Genomic DNA, 20,483 nt, shown 5'->3' with positions numbered 1-20,483 from the left:
CACCACAGTTCAAAAATATCAATTCTTCAGCGTTCAGCCATCTTTATGACCCAACTCTCACATCCATACATGACTGCCGGAAAAACCATAGTTTTGACTAAACGGGCCTTTGTTGGAAAAGTGATATCTCTGCTTTTTGATATGCTATTTAGGTTTGTCATGGCTTTTCTTCCAAGGAGCAAGCGTTTTTCAATTTTGTGGCTGCAGTCACCATCCACAGTGATTTTGGAGCCCAAGAAAATAAAGTCTGTCACTGTTTCCATTTTTCCCCATCTAGTTTCCATGAAGTGATGGGCCTGGATACTGTAATCTTAGTTTTTTGTATGTTGAGTTTTAAGCCAGCTTTTTCACTCTCCTCTTTCACCATCAACAAGAGGTTCTTTAGTTCATCTTCACTTTCTGCCATAGAGTAGTAACATCTACATATCTGAGGTTGTTAATATTTCTCCAGGCAATCTTAATTCCACCTTGTGATTTATCAAGCCTAGCATTTCACAAAGTGTACTCTGCATAGAAATTAAATAAGCCGTACTCCTTTCCCAATTTTGGACCAGTCCATTGTTTCATGTCCAGTTCTGCTGTTTCCTTTCCTGCATAAAGGTTTCTCAAGAGATAGGTAAAGTGATCTTCTATTCCCATCTGTTTTAGAATTTTCCATAGTTTGTTGTAATCCACACAGTCAAATGCTTTAGCATAATCCATGAAGTAGATTTTTTTTTTTTAATTTCTTGGCTTTTTCTATGATCCAGTGGATGCTGGCAATTTGACCTCTGGTTCCTCTGCCTTTTCTAAATCCAGCCTATACCTCTGGAAGTCCTTGGTTCACATACTGTTGAAGCCTAGCTTCAAGGATTTTGAGCATTACCTGGCTAGCATGTGAAATGAGCACAACTGAATGGTAGTCTGAACATTCTTTGGCATTGACTTTCTTTGGAACTGGAATGAAAACTGACATTTTCCAGTCCTGTTACCACTGCTGAGTTTTCCAAATTTGTGGACGTATTGAGTACAGCATTTTAACAGCATCATCTTTTAGGATTTTAAATAGATCAGTTGCAATTCCATCACCTTCACCAGCTTTGTTCATGGTAATGCTTCCTAAGGTCCACTTCACTTCACACTCCAGGATGTCTGGATCTAGGTGAATGATCATATCATCGCAGTAATCTGGGTCATTAAGACTTTTTTTTTGTATAGTTCTTCTGGGTATATTTGTCACTTCTTCTTAATCTCTCCTACTTTAGTTAGTTTCTTTCCATTTCTGTCCTAAATTGTGCCCAACTTTGCATGAAATGTTCCCTTGGTATCCCCAATTTTCTTGAATAAATCTCTAGTCTTTCACATTCCACAGTTTTCCTGAATTTCTTCACATTGTTCATTTAAGACAGCTTTCTTATCTCTCCTTTCTATTCTCTGGAACTCTGCATTCAGTTGGGTATCCTTTACCTCTCACTCTTCTTTTCTCAGGTATATGTAAGGCCTCCTCAGACAACTACTTTGCCTTCCTGCATTTCTTTTTCTTGAGTATGGTTTTGGTCACAGCTTCCTGTACCATGTTATGAACCTCCATCCATAGTTCTTCAGGCAGTCTGTCTACCAGAGCTAATCCCTTGAATCTATTTCTCACTTCCACTGTATAATCATAAGGGATTTGATTTAGGTCATACCTGAATGGTGTAGTGGGTTTTCCCTACTTCCTACAATTTAAGCCTGAATTTTGCAATAAGGAGCTCATGATTTGAGCCACAGTCAGCTCCAGGTCTTGTTTTTGCTGACTGTATACAGCCTTTCCATCTTTAGCTGCAAAGAATATAATCAATCTGATTTTGATATTGACCATTTGGTGATGTCCATGTGTAGAGTCATCTCTTATGTTGTTGGAACAGAGTGTTTGCTATGACCAGTGTGTTCTCTTGGCAAAAATCTGTTAGATTTTGCCCTGCTTCATTTTGTACTCCAAAGTCAAACTTGCCTGTTACTCCAGGTGTCTCTTGACTTCCTACTTTTGCACTCCAATCCTCTATGATGAAAAGGACATCTTTTCTTGGTGTTAATCTAGAAGGTCTTATAGGTCTTCATAGAACCATTCGACTTCAGCTTCTTTGGTGTTAGTGGTTGGAGCATAGACTTGGATTACTGTGATACTGAATGGTTTGCCCTGGAAAGGAACCGAGATCATTCTGTCATTTTTGAGATGCATTTCAGACTCTTGTCGACTACTAAGGGCTGCTCCACTTTTTCTAAGGGATTCTTGTCCATAGTAGATATAATGATCATCTGAATTAAATTCACCCATTTCAACCATTTTAGTTCACTGATTCCTAAAATGCCGAGTCACTCTTGCCATCCCGTTTGACCATGTCCAATTTACCTTGATTCATGGACCTAACATTCCAGGTTCCTTTGCAATATTCTTCTTTACAGCTTAGGACTTATCTATTTATTTATTAATTTTTACCACCAGACACATCTACAACTCAGAGTTATTCCCGCTTTGCCCCACCCTCTTCATTCTGCTCTTCTCCAGTAGCATATTGAACACCTACTAACCTGGGTGGGGCGGGGCTCATCTTCTGGTGTCATATCTTTTTGCCTTTTCATACTATTCATGGGCTTCTTGAGACAAGAATACTCAAGTGGTATGCCATTCACTTGGCCAGTGGACCACAATTTGTCAGAACTCTCCGCCATGACCCATCCATATTGGTTGGCCCAGCACGTTTATGCTTATTTGAAACAAAAGGAAATACTGAAGCAGAATAGAAAATATTTGATGGTTGTATGCCAACTTTGTTAGACAAGACACATTTCTAGGCATCATAAAGCAGCAATATATTGCTCTTGTATATCCTGGGTAGATAAATACAATGGCTAGTACATATCCAACAATACCTTGATGAAGTCTGAGTTGCAAGGAAGGAAAAAGTTGATCAGAAAGTAAGACTTGTTTTTGTTAAGTTTCCTGGGGTCTGGAAGAAGAAGTGGTAGACAGGGAGTCCTTTCAGTCATTCAGCATATTGGGAGACTTCCATGTGCAGGTATGCTGCTGGTATATTATCATGGTGAACAAAGTTCCTAGCCTTGTATATTGGCAAAGAAATATGGTGACCACGTATTACAGTTGTGATAAGTGCTGCAAAAGAAGTGCATGGTGATGAGAGGAGAGTAATGTGGGGGACTAAGGAAGGCACTCCCCTTCATGGATCACTGCCTTGTCATGGAGAGAGGGCTTTCATAACTCAATGAAGCTATGAGCTGCACCATGCAGGGCCACCCAAGACAGATGAGTCATACTGGAGAGTTCTGATACTTCATGGCAAATACAAGGGTAAAGGCAGAAGCAGTGACAGATTTCCTCTTCTTGGGTTCCAAAATCACTGCAGATGGTGACTGCAGTCTTGAAATTAGAAGATGACTGCTTCTTGGCAGGAAAGCTATGACAAACCTAGACACTGTGTTAAAAAGCAAAGACATCACTTTGCCAAACAAAGTCCATACAGTCAAGGCTATGATCTTTTCAGTAGTTACGTATGGTTGTGAGAGCTGGACCATAAAGAACGCAGAGCACCGAAGAATTGATGCTTTCAAACTGTGGTGCTGGAGAAGATTCTTAAGAGTCCTTTGGACTGCAAGGAGATCCAACCAGTCAGTCGTAAAGGAAATCAGCCCTGAATATTCACTGGAAGGACTGACGCTGAAGCTGAAGCTCCAATACTTTGGCTACCTGATGGGATGAACTGACTCATTGGAAAAGGCACTGATGCTGGGAAAGATGAAAGAGAAGAGCACGACAGGGGATGAGATGGCTGGATGGCATCACCAATGCTGCTGCTGCTGCTGCTGCTAAGTCGCTTCAGTCGTGTCCGACTCTGTGCGACCCCAGAGACGGCAACCCACCAGGCTCCCCGTCCCTGGGATTCTCCAGGCAAGAACACTGGAGTGGGTTGCCATTTCCTTCTCCAATGCATGAAAGTGAAAAGTGAAAGTGAAGTCGCTCAGTCGTGTCTGACTCTTCGCGACCCCATGGACTGCAGCCCACCAGGCTCCTCCATCCATGGGATTTTCCAGGCAAGAGTACTGGAGTGGGGTGCCATCGCCTTCTCTGATCACCAATGCAATGGACATGAATTTGGGCAAACTCTTGGAGATGGTGAGGGTCAAGGACACCTGGCATGCTGCAGTCCATGGGGTCCCAAAGAGTTGGACACGACTGGGTGACTGAACAACAACTACTAAGAAGGTAGGAGCAGGCCTAAAAGAGGAAGGAGGAAGCACAGGAGGCCTTCCAAGTGGAGGATATGGCCTGTGCACTAGTCCTACGTTGAAAAGCAGCTCTGGCAAGAAGACCAACTGCAAGGAAGCCTACGTGGGTGGAGGGTGAGAAACAGGCAGGTACCCTAGCAAGTGAATGTGGAGAGCTGGAAGAGGAGCAGCCTGGAAAGCTCTGTTAAGGATGAAATCCCAAAGAGCAATGGGAAGCCACTGATACATCTGAACTAATCAGAAGATCCCAGGAAATAGGATTTAGTGTTGCTGCCCTATCACACTTCAAAAACACTTTTTTTTTTTTTTTTTCAGGATTCCTAGCATTATACATATTATCAGATACTCTGCTCTTAATAATTAATACTTGGTCTCAATTAAAAAAAAATTCAAGAGACCTTGTAGACCTGAAGCAGAGCTCATTTTGCCCTTCTGCTTAGCACATTAAGAAAGGGTCAGAATAGGATTATTTTAAACACTAAATGCAGTGAATTCCTCAATAATTTTTCATAACAATAACCAGAGAAACCAAAAGGGGCACTCTGTGGGGGTCCCTGCATGATTATTTTACCATTTCTCTTAAGCCATTTCTAAGTTGTGGGGAGCGGCTAATACTTTCCTCTCGTATGCTGATGGTAAAAGCAAATATTTACAAGACAGGCTGTCCAGGAAAGAAATAGAATCCACATATAATCTGTTTTTATTGCACTGTCTGCTGCTCAATTTTATAAACAGCTGCTGGCCAAATGTAATTCGAACCCAAACCCAAAATTTTGTGCCTTTTTGTTGAAGGGAACAGAATATTTTGCTTAAATATGTCAAAGAAACTGTTGAGAGTCATTAGGGTTTTGGGTTGGGTGGTTTGTTTTTTTGGCAATTTGGAATCTCATTTTGAAACAGCCTACAGAACCATGTAGCAAAATAAGAATTATATTGTTATAAAAGCCCAGTACAAGCCTAAATCAGAGACATTAAAGTATGCGCTTCCAATCATGAGTAGGTGGCACAAACATGAATCCTACTGAGAAATAATGAGATGTGTGTACATATGAACCTCCTGTGTATCATTTTGAAAACATATCCCCAAGAGAAAATGACATAAAACAACTTGCAGTTAAACTTTATTTGATGCCAGATGAGAAACAAATGTTTTAGAAACTCTAATTTTTAATATAATAATTTTTCCTTTGCATGTGCAGACCAGCAGCTTCTTATAATGTACCAGTTTCTTAGCCAACATTTATTTCTAAAGTAACTCAATAGAAGCTGAGCTTTTAATTGCATTTTTTTATTTGTATATCTACTTTGTAAGATTTTTTCTGGAGAAATGAATTATTTCAGCTTGACTTTAGAGGTCAGGGACATATACACTATTATGGAAGTAAAGGCTTTATAGTCATTCCATAACCAAAAAAAAAGCAAATTTCTCAATCTACGATACGTAATAGCTCATAAATCTATTCCAACACTAAAGTCAGGTTCCTTTGGATTTCTGAGTACTATAGCAGTTGTTCCCAAGTGTTTCCAATACTAGGACTCATGGCAAAAATATTCAAGCATCTCTACCCACAAGATAAAAGACCTTAATAGTACATTGTTCATTAACTGGAAAAAAGCACAACGCAATATATAAGAAAATATAATAAGAAACACAATAATCCAGTAATAGTTTTAATGCAATGTATGCTTTTGGAATATGTGAGGCAAGTTGTTAAAAAATCACTCTGGCTGCTATGGCAGGACAAGGATGGAAGCAGGCAAACTGGTAGGAGCCCAATGACATAGAAAAGTGAGGAAGGAAAGTGGCATGGACGCACTGGGTATACAGGATTTCCAACAGAATTTGTTGATGAACTGGACGTAGGGTATGAGGTAAAGGAGTCCCAGGTGACTCTCAAGGTCAGAGAGCTGGCACTTAGAGAGAAGACTTAAACTATATTTCACCTTATTTTTCATTAAATGATTTTTTAAAATCACAAGTTAAAATTCAAAAGAAATATAAGAAGAATTTTACTCCCAAAACTATTTAATCAAAGGATATACACGAATTCTTGAGCTTGTATCACATTACTACTACATCTTTACATCTGGAAATGCCTTTGCCAAACTAAACACTTACTCAATCACCTAGGACTCTCTATATGTCCTTTTATTTGGCCTCAAATTGACCAGACCATTATTTAGAACAAGAAGATCATAAAAAAATAAAATAAAACCTAATTTGCCTTTTTTTAAAATGTGTATTTTGTAACCACAAATACTTATGTACATATTTGAAAAATAGCAGTACAAACGCATTCAAAATATACTAGCTATTTGTCCTAAAGGTAATGCTTGTTTCATATGTGAGTCCCGGTAACCTCCATAATCTCTATCATCACTTTTCTGAGAAACCCCAATACCTGATAAAAGCAATCAGGCATATAAAATACTGGCATGGGTAGCTATTCCCTGCTCCAGGTTGTCTTGCTGACCCAGGGATTGAACCCAGCTCTCCTGCACTGAAGGCAGATTTTTACCCTTTGAGCTACCAGGGAAGCCCATGTGCCTAATTATTTATACACACTCACACACACACACACACAAACACAGAGAGAATATTTATGTATTTTATATATATATGGTCTATAAGATCCTTATAGGTATGTATATGTGTTATAAATAATCTATAGGCTAAAAATAATCAACAAAGTGATATATAACCTCCATTGAAATAACCCTAAAAGTCTTAAATTGTGAATTTTTTAAACTGTGATATTTTTCATGGAAAATCTTGTAGTAAAAGAGATGAGAAGCTGGAAGCAGCTTCTGCAATATATCACTTGACAGGAAGTTAAGTTATCAGAATGAAGTCTTATAGGTAACAATCTCATAACCATACATGGTATATGTCTTAGCTACCACACAGATATGAAAGGTCCATTAAGGTTCCTTATCAGCTGCATATTGGTGTCATTGAGAGAGTTTGATAGCATGAACCTGAACTGCAAAAGTCTCCACACAATGCCCTGTTATCCGTCATCTAACCTTTGAGTTTAAACAGCCACAATAACTATCTCCTGTCCCTACCAGAGGACACCGTCCTCCTAAACCATTTAGTTAAAGCTATTAATTTCATTACCTTCTAATATTTTTTTTAACCAGAACACCTAAAAAATATTAGACCCTCAGGATTAAACAATACAGTGCAATCAAAATTAAACACACTGTTCATAGCTTGTTTCAATATACAGCAATTATGTGATGCAATGAGCAGAATCTCTATAGAAATCTCAGATTTTCAAATTGATCATATGTATCATTAAGTCCCTTCACAGAGAGTTTCACAAATGGCTGAATTTTCATGTGTTTAGTTTCCACCACTCAGATACTTTTAGACCATGCTGAATAAAAGACTGTTGCCAACTCACTGCCTACTAGGGCTGAAAATGAACCATCTGGATGCTCACTAGATGGCCAGAGACAAGGGTTAGCTTCTGAGAAGCTGTACTTCACAGTGAATCACAGAAGGGGAAAGAACCAAAGCCATATGGGAAAGGTAAAATTAAAAAACAAAAACCAGCTAGAAGAAAAGTTCAAGAGGTTTTTTTAAACAATGACATCAGAGACCGGAAGTAAGGCACTGAGAGGTAAATTTGATGGGAAAGTGACTACTGGATTTGGGAGCCACGGATGAGATGAGGAAAGTAGGAGTACCTAGACTTTTATTTATATTAGTAACTGTTCTTGAGAACCAGCAGGACTTGGGCCTAGGTGGGTTTCCCAGGCTTAAACAGCCAGGAAAGAAGGACTATAACCTACAGGTTAATCTTGCCTCTAAACCAATGGTTGTTCTTAACTAGAGCTCAAATTACAAATTCCACTTACACATTCTCATCTTGGAAGACCCATTGAGTCAATCTGTATCTCGCTATTAAATTCATTATCAGTTTATGTAAATATTAACTTTTTTTTTTCAGGCTGTACCACTCAGCAGGAATCTAGAATTTTAGAGGGCCAGGCTCCTCTGTCCGTGGGATTCTCTACAAGAATACTGGAGTGGGTTGCCATTTCCTCCTCCAGGGGATCTTCCCAACCCAGGGATCAAATCTGCAACCCCTGCATGGGCAGGCAGGTTCTTTACCATTTGAGCCACAAGGGAAGCCCCTCTAGGTAAATATGAACCTCTTTTTTTTTTCAGGCTGTACCACTCTAGTAGGAATCTAAGGGCAGAGCTATTGTTGCTATAAAAAAATTAAATTCTTATACTGAGTTATCTTGGCTTTACCCACACTGGCTCTCTTAATGTGAAATATTTATTCTTTCTCCCAAGTGAGAAGCAATAAAATCACGATGACATCATTATCGTCACCATCGACATTACCATCTCACTGCTCCCTCTCCTGATGTCCCCATACCACCCAAATATTAAGTGAATCTCTCCTAAGGGAGTTGTCTTGATTCAAGAAAGAGGAGCAAAGACTGCACAATTTCATCTTATATCTTCTAAGGCTGTACTTAGTATGAAATGCCCAAGAATGATCCCCTTCCACAGTAGCTGCTTCTCTCTGATGCCTTTCAGGGACAATCCTTGAACAGGCAGCACCAAACAGGTGGGGGCCTCTAGGAAACAGTAGCAACGTCTAATGTCAGTTCCCAAAGGATTTGATTCCTATTTTATAGCATTCTTGAATCCTTCTTTAATTGACTGGATAATGGACAGCTTTACACTGCTCTCTATAACAACTACGAGCAAAGATACCCCGACTTCCTTCAGGGTTCACACAGGCACACACACAGTACCCCAAAGCCAAACGCATACACAGCCAGCAGTGTTGCTCTCTCTGTATTTTATCTCATACTTGAATTTTTTAAATATATGAGAATAATGAATAAATGTTTAAAGAACTGTAATTGTCACGCAATTCCCTGCTTTTTAAGAACTGCATACCAGGACACCCAGAGGTTACAACTTTAATCTACTTCAATCTACACATTGATGGAAAGTTTCCTATTTTCCAAATAGGAAAAGGAGTATGTCAAGGCTGTATATTGTCATCCTGTTTATTTAACTTATATGCAGAGTACATCATGAGAAACCCTGGGCTGGAGGAAGCACAAGCTGGAATCAAGATTGCTTGGAGAAATATCAATAACCTCAGATATGCAGATGACACCACCCTTATGGCAGAAAGTGAAGAGGAACTAAAAAGCCTCTTGATGAAAGTGAAAGAGGAGAGTGAAAAAGTTGGCTTCAAGCTCAACATTCAGAAAACGAAGATCATGACATCCGGTCCCATCACTTCATGGGAAATAGATGGGGAAACAGTGGAAACAGTGTCAGACTTTATTTTGGGGGGCTCCAAAATCACTGCAGATGGTGACTGCAGCCATGAAATTAAAAGACGCTTACTCCTTGGAAGGAAAGTTATGACCAACCTAGATAGCATATTCCAAAGCAGAGACATTACTTTGCCAACAAAGGTCTGTCTAGTCAAGGCTATGGTTTTTCCAGTGGTCATGTATGGATGTGAGAGTTGGACTGTAAAGAAAGCTGAGCACCGAAGAATTGATGCTTTTGAACTGTGGTGTTGGAGAAGACTCTTGAGAGTCCCTTGGACTGCAAGGAGATCCAACCAGTCCATTCTGAAGGAGATCAGCCCTGGGATTTCTTTGGAAGGAATGATGCTGAAGCTCTGAAGCTGAAACTCCAGTACTTTGGCCACCTCATGCAAGGAGTTGACTCATTGGAAAAGACTCTGATGCTGGGAGGGATTGGGGGCCGGAGGAGAAGGGGACGACAGAGGATGAGATGGCTGGATGGCATCACTGACTCGATGGACGTGAGTCTAACTGAACTCCGGGAGTTGGTGATGGACAGGGAGGCCCGGCGTGCTGCAATTCATGGGGTCACAAAGAGTCGGACACGACTGAGCGACTGAACTGAACTGAACTGAAGATCACTAAGTACATTCATTCTATAAGTGCTTCCTGGAATAGTGACTCTTTGGACATATTTTCTTTTAGTGTTTAAAATAGTTCCTGTGTAAAAAAGAATAGTAAGTTTCATTCTTGCTTTCTCTCATATTGTCCTCTTTAATTTAGTGACTTTAAGGGATGTAGTGGGGAATTGTGTGAGAGTATGTGTGTTTATTCTAACTCTTTTCTATAAAGTTGACATTATATTTATAACTTTCACTAAAACATCCTGCTTTTCTGTAAAAATCTGTGATCAGTAGACTAACTGCTATGCTGCCGATATCATTCATCGTGGCTGTCTCATCTTTCATTTCCTCTCCCCTTTCCTAGACCTACATGATTACAGATTCCTTCCTTCCTTCCCTAAGCTGATCATAATTAGAGATTTAGATCCAGAATATACACAAAAGAATGTTCCATCAATAGGCTTCAAGCGCACATTTTTCCTTTATCTAAAATGTCATTCTCTTCAGTCTCTGTAGTGGACAAGGTGTTACGTAGAAAAGGATTTTGGCTCAAATCATCCAAAGCCTTCTTCATTTATCAAACCACTGTCCACACTTGGCAAAATGAATAGCAAATGGCCCTCTATTCCTTTTGAACTGATAACTTGGATTAAAAGTCATTGACATCCCTGCTAAAAGGCAAGGAAAATTCCCACACTCCACCACCAAACCCTCACTTGGGAGATTTTTTCTAATGTTCACAGGAAGCCATAAATTGTAGAATACATTCTGCCCTGTTGACTCATAATTTGACATGGAACATTATAAGGTTTACACAGCTCTATTCTCCCCAAAAGTATCTTAAGGACACATAATGCATCTAAAATCCTCAAGGAAAATGTATCTTTCCCTGACACAAAAGGCACAGTGCCACTAAGTACTCATAGTCATATTTCCCAGAGAGTGAGAGAAAATAACAGAGTGAGACAGCAAGACAGAGAATTGATTTGGAGACTGGAGAAAGTTGATAAACTGCAGTGTAATTCCAATAACTTGCCTGCATTTTTTTTTTTGACAACTGTCTTTCAAACATATTTAAGAGTAAATTTTCCAAAGAATACATACTGCTCTAGAATATCTTTGAGATACAATCCAGGCTGGAGGAAACAGAGGGCATATACATATCTGAAGAGAGTTTTCTGTTTGTACACGCAAAAATTTAGTCACCATACCCATCCAATTTCTTTGCTAAAATCCTTGGGACCTTCTTTTAGCTCTACTCTCAACACTACCCTAGAAGCAACAGTTAATTTTTTTATGTCTATCGCCATAATTTCACTCTTAACTTTTCATTTCTTTCCAACGCTTCTCCATCTGGCCTGGCAAAGACTCTCATCATCTTTCATAACCTCCTAACAGAATTCCCTGTTCCATATTCTATACTGCTACTGGAGGGATTTTCTTGAAACACAACTCTAACCATGCCACTCAAAGCTAAAATTCTCTGATGGTATCCAATTGCCTCTAGGGCCAACTCAATCTCCTCAGAAACGAGACCCTAGCAATCCAGCCTTGACATCTTTTCAGATGACATTGAGTGAGACTCCTCACCCAGAGCCTCTCCCTGAGGCTGACCCTTCTCTTATCCTTCTAGAGATGTACAACATACTCTTCTATTTTATCTATTGTCTGAAATGCCCCCGCCTCCCTCAAACTGCTTTATTTGATCAATTATTACTTTATTCACATAGCTAATATATTTATTGAATCACATATAACTATTCATTCCCCCTCAAGAGTAAGAGTTTTTCCAAGTTATATCTTGTCTAAATCATCTCTGGCTTATATTGCTTATGAATCACTAGTACAAAGTAAATATTAAATTAAAAATTTTGGAATAAATAGAAAAATAAATCCATGTTTGAGAATTATGATTTTTCACATAAGAAAACTAATCTCACTCTCTTCACCTCTCTCACCAACTTTCCGAGAACATGGCCCCTGGAAGAACGTTCCACCACCATCAAGCTTTTACTCCCACCATGGCTAGCTGAATACTATCCTCAAGGTCCTGAAACATTTTCTGGTTTCCTTTATTTTGCTCTGAGATTTCTTTCTCTATAAGGATGTGAGCTACAGGTTAATCAAGTATTTGTTATATCCCATTGGTTATGTAAAATTTCCAACGGAACAAAGAAGAAATAGAACCTTTTTTTCCCCCTTTGGTACTGATCTATAAGCTAAAGAATGGTCATTTGTTGATAAGCACCTATCTACACAGAACCTCTATTATAGAATCACCCAAGCGTAAGGAAAATGTCAGGACACTTTTAAATTTGGCAAGCTTTTAACTACAGTAAGTCAATGAAACAAAACAGTAACCATTAGAAAACATCTATGTAGTAATCTGGTCATGAGATAATTTTGTTTTGATGACTTTTACAGTTGGAAAGGCAGCCAAAGTGGCCTTGACTTTGACAGTTTTTCTTACTTCATGTAACAGGAGTCGTATCAATTAATCAGTAGCCTAATAGTTTGAGATTTCTGGCACTGCTCTTTCCATATTACAATCAGCCTGTCTAAAGGGACCATTTCTACTCACAGGCAGTAATACAGACAAAGGTAATACCAAGTAATTCATTCCACTTGAGGTATTAAGTCCATGCTACATTTTTAAACAGCAACATCACATTGAATTTGGTTGTCTTAAAGCAAGACCATCACCCTCTTCTGCCAGATGACTGTGTTTTCAACTGAGAAAGGCCTTCCTTGGATGATGAACAGGAATCCCAGTCACTGGGATCACTCCCTTTCCCTCATTTACCTAAGAGAGGTGTCAGACACTCTATAATCCAGGTCTGATTCAAAGTCCTCTGCAAACTCATTTCCTTTCTTATAAGATAATATCCACTCAATCTGCTTAGAGTCAGAGGTTGAATTTTTTCCTTTCTCTTTTTGGTCCTTTTAAAGTATGCGTGTGTAGTATTTACTATGTATTACAGTTTCACTGTCACCAAACCACTTTTCAATTTTTACAAAATGTCCCCCTTTCAAGGACAGGGCTGAAATGCCTGTCCATGTGAATACTTGAAGGGCTGATTGGAAAACTACAGAAGATTTTCACTTGCAGTCTTCATTTTCTCAGAAGGCTGAAGTACTTTGTCCCTCACAAATTCTGAAACGTAGTCATTCAAGTTAATTAATGGCCACGACTGGCTAGCTTCCAGGGTCTATGCACCATCCTGCACCCCGCCCCCCACCCAAGCTGACTGTGGTAAAGGCAACCACAAGATGCCATCCACCCCCAGGCCCCACACCCTTCTACCACTCTGCAGTTAAAACTATGATCAGCAACTAAAATTACCAGGAGGCTTTTCTTTTTCTTTTGAGTCATAAAAAAACTGGGTAAATGTACAAACGCATAAGAGAGAAGGAAACTGTTCCTTTTTCTTTTCCTGGTTGTTGTACAGCTATGTGTGTTTGGAATTCTGCTTTCTTTACTATCATGGAATTGAAAATAAGATCTTTTGGCTGATATGCCATTTCTCTTCTAAATGCTGTGCTAGATTTCATAGTCTTCTGAGTGCTATCCTAAATTTTCTACATGACCGTCCTAAGTACAGGAAGGGTTTTTTTGGTTCCTTATGATCCAGAGGAATTTCTTACCAGCTCTCACTTTCTGCACCTAGAAAGATTTGGAACTTATTCTGAGGATAGAGCCTAAAAACCTTCTGTACACTGTAGCTGTCATGCCAATGTGCTTTTTCCTTCATATAATACAGAATAAGTTCAACTGAACTCTGAATTAAGTTAAATGCCATGATTAAATTCTTTTATAAAACAAAACTTACACATGAATCTGTAACTGGAGATCATTCAAAACAAAATATGAAGTTAAAAACCAATGAAAGTTGTTTCAGTAAACCTTTCTGTGATCTATTCATTAAGCAACATAAATATTTCAAAGAGATCTATAAATTAGACATGTAACTGAAACAAACCGCTGTAAAGCATAATTCTGTTTTATAAAAGCTGAAAAATGGTATTACAATATTTTGCTGTAAATAATAGTTTTTCTAGGAGAGGTAGATCATTTTTTCATTCATATAAATAATATGAATAACACAATTAAAATATTGAGAAATTAGCTAAGACAAATATATCTTGCAAGAGCTGTGTCCCTGCAGCAGTAACAGACAACTGCTGCTAAATCAAATTAATTTTTTCCCTCTTTCATTTTACCTCAAGTTTTGTTTTTTGATAGTTCTTGCTATAAAAAGGACAATTATCCAAAAAAGAAAAAAAATAATGAATAATTTTGTTACAAAGCCTTATTCTTCATATCCACTCTATAGATAATCAATTAGAAAAACGCAATGTATTTAGTCCAAGCACTTTAGAAAAGTTTGGGTCTAAGAACATTTGCCTCTTTTATACCAAATCTAAGATATGACTGAGCGACTTCACTTTCACCTTTCACTTTCAGGCACTGGAGAAGGAAATGGCAACCCACTAGAGTGTTCTTGCCTGGAGAATCCCAGGGACGGGGGAGCCTGTTGGGGCTGCCGTCTATGGGGTCGCACAGAGTCAGACAGGACTGAAGCGACTTAGCAGCAGCAGCAGCAGCAGCATACCAAATCTAAAAGTATCATTTCACATGCCATGATTTTTAACCCAAGATTATACTCTTTCCTTTTGCCCAGAATGAATCAGAGGTAGCTATGTACATACTGATCAATTTAAAATTGTTAGTTCAATGTCTTTCCAGAGCCAAGCATCATGCTGAAAGTTTGATTAGAAGATAAGTCAAATCATGAATCCTTTTGAAAGCTTCCAGACATTCTTGTGCAACAAAGTCACATAACTCAGGTCCCAACAATTCAAGAAAATTAAAGCATTTTGTGATTCTTCTTTTACAGCTATCTGAGAAGAATCAGTGAAAGAAAAATATACAGAATTTTTTTTAAATAAAGTTGAATAATTCATTTGGGAGAACAAATTATTCTCAATGGTCAAGTCAAAAGAGTGATAACAGAGAGCTAAAACAAAGAATGGCAACTTAATGATTAACTGTCGAGGACGCACGTGTACTTTGCGGGTTTTCTCTTCTAAGGTTCTCACAGATCCTCCCAGGGGCTCCAATTTTCCAACACAAACATGGGAACTGTAACAGCTGAGTCCCTAAAGCCAAGTCTGTCACTCAAGGCTAACCTGATAGGAAACAAAACTCAAAAGATCTTGCTATCTTAAAACATGTTTTAAATCTGACAATAAACCCATCTTCTTGGTTCCTTTTCCTTACAAGCCATCAAGAAGAGTGATTGTCTCTTCCCATCACTAGGGTTGCTGACCACTTTTAATGTATTAATTTTAGGAGTACATGTTCATGCTCTATTATGTTCCCTATTTCAGCTTTATTTGTATGGCATTGTTTTTGGTTACACACACACACACAAAATTCACCAATAATTTCTTATACTACCCCAAGAATATCATCAAAAGTCTGAGATAATTTAAATTCAGAAATAACCCCCACATCTCAATTTCTGTCTTTCCAAATCAAACATTTTCTTAAAGCAACTAAATATTAAGTAAACTAAGTCATGTGTGATTGATTTTATTTCTTCACTTTCACCTGGTGGGTAAAATGGCAACAAGATGGTGAACCAGAGACTGGGGGCTAAATAATTCACAAATTGGACACCATTCTCTAAATAATTGATAGTTTATTGTATTTTACTGCAAATCTCTTTTATATATTTCTATCAGTTGGTTGTAAGAATTTGGAAAGTGTAAAAATACAAGGAGAATAACTACTATTAATATTTCAGAAAAATCACTCATTAATGTCTCAAAGGTTGTTAACTTTTTAATAACAATTGCTGTACAGAACTTATCAATAATTTTTGTATCAAGTTAATGAATTTTATAATTTTCTGTGAATATTTTATGGTTTTTTGCCAAAATTATTTATAACATATTAATTAAAAAGTTTATTATGACACAATATATGTTTACAGAATATCTGGTCAGGAAAGTATTAACATATTTTTTTAAACAATGTGGCCTCATCTGAGGCTCAGTTACATAGGGCACATGACAACTAATTTTTTTCTATTGCTATCCCATTACACAGATTTCAGACCCAAAATATGTTTTACTTATGCATCAAATTATATCACTGTCAGTGGAGAGTATAACCCATATCCCCAGGAAATAGTGTTTAATAATCACTATCTTAGTAAAATTCATTAGCACCCTGTCTACCTGATCAATTCTTTGTAAAAAAAATCTTCTCGAGCCTACTGTTTCATCTTTTTTTAATACAGTTAAGCTTCAGAGGTATTTTCTTATCACAAAAGAACTCTTTACTCCTAATAACGTCCATTGTATCACAGGAAAAGTAAGGGAATTCCAGAAAAACATCTACTTTTGCCATTGACTACGCTAAAGCCTTTGACTGTGTGGATCACAACACACTGTGGAAAATTCTTAGAGATGAGAATATCAGACCACCTTACCTGCAACCTGAGAAACCTATATATGCAGATCAAGAAACACAATTTAGAACCAGATATGGAACAACGAACTGGTTCAAAATTGGGAGAGGAGTACATCAAGGCTGTATATTGTCACCCTGCTTATTAAACTTCTATGCAGAGCACATCATGTGAAATGTCAGGCTAGATGAAGCACAAGCTGGAATCAAGACTTCTGAGAGAAATATCAATAACCTCTGACATGCCAATGACACCACCTTAATGGCAGAAGGTGAAGAACTAAAGAGTCTCTTGATGAAGGTGAAAGGGGAGAATGAAAGGGTTGGCTTAAACTCAACATTCAAAAAACTAAGATAATTTTTTATTTTATTTTATTTTTTTGGCGGGGCGAGCTCCAGATTCACTGCAGATGGTAACTGCAGCCATAAAATTAAAAGACACTTGCTCCTTGGAAGAAAAGCTATGGCAAACCTATACATTTATTAAAAAGCTGAGACATCACGTTGCTGACAAAGGTCCAGATAGTCAAAGCTATGGTTTTTCCAGCAGTCATGTATGGATGTGAGAGCTGGACCATAAAGAAGGCTGAATGCCAAAGAACTGATGCTTTTGAACTGTGGTGCTAGAGAAGACTCTTGAGATCCCTTAGACAGCAAGGAGATCCAACCAGTCAATCCTACAGGAAATCAACCCTGAATATGCATTGGAAGGACTGATGCTGAAGGTGATGCTCCAATACTTCGGCCATCTGATGCAAAGAACTGACTCATTGGAAAAGATCCTGATGCTGAGAAAGATTGAGAGCAGGAAGAGATAGCTGGATGGCATCACTGATTCAATGGACATGAGATTGAACAAATTCTGGGAAATAGTGAAGGACAGGGAAGCCTAGGGTCGCAAAGAGTTGGACAGGAGAGCGACTGAGCGACTGAACTTACTGAACTGAATATCTGTTAACTGTTTGCAGGAGGGACCAATTTAACCTCCTTGAAAACTGTACAAGAGCTCATACCATCTAGCCTTCTAGGTTGAAATAAAACCTAATTGTGGTGTGATTCTGGGAAAGTTACAAAGGTGTTCTAATAGGACAAATTTGAATACTGCTATATAAAAAAGATCTTCAAAAATCAATTTATGATACAAACTGTAAGTATGCATTATTCAAACTTAACTATTTTTCACTATATTAATAAGTTTTATAAATATGAAATTTGAAAATATCCATTATCACGATATTGGAATTTTATTTTTTTTATTTTATTTAAAAATATAGTGAATAAGCAAAGAAATAAGGAAGCAAAACTTGTCTTCATGAGACACTGGGGACAATAGCACATATCTCTAAGATGACTCAGGGAGAATTAATTTCTTTCAATTACTGTTTCATAATATTATATGAAGTATTGTTTTTGCTATTACAGAAATCCAAGATTTTTATTAAAAAAATACTGATAACACTGAAAGTGACCATAAAAGCACATATAGACCTTTCTGGAATAAGAAAATATGCATAAATTAATAAGAGTCAGAATCTTACAAATGTAAGCTCTAGTCAAGTAATAACCTTACTAAAATAGTTCACATTGGAAAGGCTCTAAAACCTCTCATTTCATCTACTTCATCTCCAAGAAATACAACATGACTATTCTGAGCTACCATATGGCCTTAAGAGCTGCATATATATTTATTAAGCACTTCTTTCTTCTGAGCATTAGTAGGAGCTAAAGCTGTCTAAAGATATATTACTTAGATATTCCAAATCTAAGATAAGAATCACTTCCCATGCACATGCATTTTTCAAGACTGTAAACAATGAAAATATATGAATGCTTTAGCAGTCTCCAAACATTAAACATTACTGTTCATCCCTGTTGCTTTTCTTTTCAGAAATACAAAATCCCTGCAATCAAAGCACAAAATCTGCTCTATTTCAGTGGTTCTTGCTATAGTGTTAAATTTATCAACATCAACTTTTTAACATGTAAATTGTGTTGTGCTTTTTTGTCAGAAAATAACTATATACTTTAGATAATAAGAGTGCCCATTTAAAGAATTTTGTTGAAGTAGACAAAATAAAAAACATTTTAAAATTTATTGGTATAAAGTATTCCATACTGAAAGCAACAAATGAACAGAAGCCTGTTTCTCCAACTGTGTGAACACACAAGTGCCATTAACACTGAAGCAAACTGTATATCCAGCCCTAAGAATTCAATGGGTCTGCCTTCTCAATAAATACTTTCCTTTTAATGTCATTCATACCCCAAAATTACCATGCTACCTTGGTACAAGGACTCATTTGTTTGCAATCCAGTCTGATATGAAATTGTTCCAATACAGCCTATGTTTTAATATTTGGTAGTGGTGCATTGGTAAAGAATCTGCCTGCGAATGCAGGAGACACAGGAGGTGCAGGTTTGATCCCTGGGTCGGGAATATACCTTGGAGTAGGAAACGGCAACCACTCCAGTATTCTTGCCTGGAAAATTCCATGGACAGAGGAGCCTGGCGGGCCACAGTGTGGGGTCGCAGAGAGTCAGACACGACTGAGCACACACACATTTTTAATAAGGTGCTTGTGGCTCTGTGAAAGGAAATTAGCAAAATATTGAACTCTTAGGAATGCAGACTGAGGAGTCCTAGGAGACGATACTTTTAAATTTTATGGACCAGAATAAACAAATGTGTATCAAAATACAAAACAATAGCAGATAAAATTCTAATCAGTAAACAGTTCATTTAAAAAACTTGTGATTCATTATACCTACTTCTTATAATGCTTCTTCAGAGACATAGGAGAAGAAACTATATTTCTGTTCAGAGGCTGAATTTTATAAAAGACCAATGTGAATGAACACCTATCTACTTCACATTATAGACTGCATATGTAATTACTTAATGCATAAATAATTTAAGTTTGAACTGGACTTGAGCTTTTCATTTCCTAGAACTTTGAGATACACCAGCAAGAGAAGTTTGACCCTTGAGTGAATCCATTTCTCTAAAACATCTATGTACCAGAACCTGGTTCAGATCTAGAAAGCCTCAGAAGCATGAGTTTATGTCCTACTTCTCATTAGAGGTTCTCAATTAGAGAACTCACTGCAAGGTATAGATTCTTTAAATTTTCTCAGACTTAAGGGTAATTTTCAGCCAGGCATTCAAGGCTGAATGCGAAGTATATTTTCAGAAAAGTAGACGTTATGACAAAATAGTCAGAAATATCTTCATTTACTTCCTGCTACAACTCCTACAAGGATTTAGGTATTGCTGATAACTCCCTTGCTGAATTGCATTCTCTAAGACTATGGTAGTCACAGTACTGCTTTTAGCTAGATAGTAACTTAAAGTCACAGTACTGTTTTTAGTCACAGATACTCATTTCGTTATAAAAACAATGTCCCTCCAGTTTTTTAAAGATATAACTGCAACTTAAGGGTTGTTTGAGGTATAGGAGTAAATAGGTTAAGTGCTGCCTAGTCAGAAATGATAAAGAAAAGGACACATATTGGCTGCTTCCTCTAACTTCTATTTCTCTTTTTGATAGGAGAAATCAGAAAGGAGAGCTTTGGAAAAAAATTTAGTTGGGTCGTCAGCGATAATGGGTTTGCCTGATGTTCTTAGCAGCATCCTGACTTTGGGGAGGTATTCCATCTGGTTCAGAGGTGGACATTTGTGGCTTGGATAATTCACCAAAACATGCCTGCTTTGAGAGGAGAAATGCGACTTTTCAACATTTTCTTTACAAGGCAAAGCACTTCTAGGCTTTAGCCAGTTTTTTTGGTATGTTGGTCAGATTTCTTATTTTGGCACTTTC

General features: G+C 37.8%; 1 long non-coding RNA gene across 43 annotated transcripts in view; it reads right to left on the bottom strand.

The window, feature by feature from the left end:
• Nucleotides 1-20,483, bottom strand: part of LOC129639084 (uncharacterized) — a 436,428-nt gene that overhangs the window by 181,182 nt on the left and 234,763 nt on the right. For 2 of the 43 annotated variants that reach the window (XR_008708206.1, XR_008708168.1), the window contains exon 4: nucleotides 19,108-19,250. The exons of 40 other annotated variants lie outside the window; for them this stretch is intronic. This is a non-coding gene — a long non-coding RNA (uncharacterized LOC129639084). Of the gene's footprint in view, nucleotides 1-738; nucleotides 2,159-19,107; nucleotides 19,251-20,483 lie in introns of those variants that run through there. One more of the 43 variants, XR_008708213.1, reaches the window with a different exon arrangement.

The sequence above is a fragment of the Bubalus kerabau genome, chromosome 1, assembly GCF_029407905.1.
Source record: "Bubalus kerabau isolate K-KA32 ecotype Philippines breed swamp buffalo chromosome 1, PCC_UOA_SB_1v2, whole genome shotgun sequence".
Taxonomy (NCBI): Eukaryota; Metazoa; Chordata; class Mammalia; order Artiodactyla; family Bovidae; genus Bubalus; species Bubalus kerabau.
Note: the sequence above shows the minus strand (reverse complement) of the source record. Positions and strands in the feature narration are given on the sequence as shown.